The 2195-nt window shown below is 55.4% G+C and overlaps 1 pseudogene; it reads left to right on the top strand.

The window, feature by feature from the left end:
- Nucleotides 1–1238: 1238 nt before the first annotated feature.
- LOC119331348 overlaps nucleotides 1239–2195 on the top strand; it is a 2620-nt pseudogene continuing 1663 nt past the window's right edge.

Below are 2195 nucleotides of genomic sequence, written 5' to 3'. Positions count from 1 at the left end.
CAGAGAGCAGAGACGCGCGGCTGCTTCCCCTCCGCCGGCGTGCACCGTTGCCGGCCCCTTCGCCGGTCGCGCGTTCCCTTTGAGGTGAGCGCGCCGCCGTCGAACGGTCTGGCCGCGGTGCTCTTTGCCCCTATCGGGGTAGGTTCTTCATCCCTGCACCTCGGCTTGCCGATGCGTGTGGGGATCGAGAGGAACTGGCGCGGCCTTGCGGCGGCGCTCTTTACCGGCGAGGCCCGAGGCCCTTCTCCGATGAAAACTTTGCCCTGTCTTTTTAGGGTTCTTTAGGGAGGGGATTTCTTTTGCTTTGATTTCTCTGTTTCTTTTCAAGCGAAAAAATCTAACCAATCTGGCTGATACCATTGATAGATCTGTGGATCGGGTAGGGTAGATTAATCCGGTGAACCTACCTTCTCCTTGTGGCTCGAGGAGCTCCAGTTGCCGGCCATGGTGGATGGCGGCGGTGGTGGCAGAGAGTAGTGGTGGCGGAGCTTCCCATCAGCACTGCACTAACCCTAGATCGGTAAGGGATTAGGTGGGGTGTACGGCTGTGCGACGAACCTCGTGATGCGAGTCGCCGACCCCCATCTCTTTATATAGTGCAGGTGACAGGGGCCCGTTACCCATAGTGGGTTGAGCGCCCCCGATCAGGGCGCAGATCTAAGGGCCCGTTGGGCCCACACGGTGGAGATCATCCTAACAATTTTGTCACAACATCATGGATGAACATGAAAGAGAAGAGAGAAACGGCAGGCACACGCACATCTTGTACTTTCTGCAGCTTAATTTTCTTTTAAATTATAAAAAGGTCATGCATGAACATGAAAAAAAGAAGAGAGATCGTCGACACCCGTCCCTGTCGATGATCGATGATGCCGTTGGTACTGTTGCAGTAGTTGCAGTGGTGGTTACGGTGGCCATGTCATGCTGTGATGCCTGATGATTTTGCCCGGCGCTGGAGGTGACGCAGAGGGGATCAGTTCGGTTTTGGGTGTGGTTTTCGTGGAGATTTTTAAGGTTGCGTGTCCTCTCTCCTTTCCCGGCCCCCTTCCTCTTCTCACTCTCTCTTCCCCTTGCCGGCAGGGACTACTGTCGTCTTGGCGTTTCCCTATCAAGGTTGGTGGCACTTCCCCTACCTAGCTAGCTGGAGCTAGAGCTGTGGCCGAGCCAGTGTGCTTGCTCGACCCATCAGTAGCTATATATAACCACCCACGTCCGTTGCAGTTGTTTCCTTGTACCCCATCACCGGCAACAAACTCCATTCCCTTCAACTCAACTCCATCGTCTCCCCTCCATTTCGATCATGAGCATCTCCGTGAACGGGCAGTCGGTGGTGCCGCCGGGGTTCCGGTTCCACCCGACGGAGGAGGAGCTGCTCACCTACTACCTCACCAAGAAGGTGGCCCCGCAGCGCATGGACCTGGACGTCATCCGCGACGTCGACCTCACCAAGCTCGAGCCATGGGACATCCAAGGTGAGTGCATGAGTTCCTTCGTTCATCGTCTACTGTCCCGGTGCAATTGCACAATGCAAGTATGCATATCATGTTGGTACTCATGTATGTATGGTGAACTAATTGGCCATGGAATACTTCATGCAGAGCTCTGCCGGATCGGAACAGGCCCGCAGAACGACTGGTACCTGTTCAGCCACAAGGACAAGAAATATCCAACGGGGACGCGCACCAACCGCGCCACGGCCGCCGGGTTCTGGAAGGCCACCGGCCGGGACAAGGCCATCTACTCTGCCGCCGGCTCCAGCCGCATCGGCATGCGCAAGACCCTCGTCTTCTACAAGGGCCGCGCCCCGCACGGCCACAAGTCCGACTGGATTATGCACGAGTACCGCCTCGACGACGCCGCAACCCCGGGAAACAACCCGGGCAACCCAGCCGCCGGCAACGCCCCCTACTACTCCGGCGCCTCATCCCTGGTACGTATTTACGGTCCACACTGTAAAACGTACTGCATGCACGATAGCTTGCTAGTGATGCATGCATGCGATAATTAAGTGTACTATTTTTTTGCGGGTGATTAATTAAGTGTACTATGTAGGTACGTACTTAGGTGTATGCTCACGTGGCACATATGCGACTGTATGTCCAGGTGGTGGTTGAGAATGGGTACACACATGACATAATGCAAAGCAATGGTAGACCTACGTAGATGTTCTACGTAAGTTAGCTATTGGACCTAGG

Source organism: Triticum dicoccoides, chromosome 7A, assembly GCF_002162155.2.
Source record: "Triticum dicoccoides isolate Atlit2015 ecotype Zavitan chromosome 7A, WEW_v2.0, whole genome shotgun sequence".
NCBI lineage: Eukaryota > Viridiplantae > Streptophyta > Magnoliopsida > Poales > Poaceae > Triticum > Triticum dicoccoides.
Note: the sequence above shows the minus strand (reverse complement) of the source record. Positions and strands in the feature narration are given on the sequence as shown.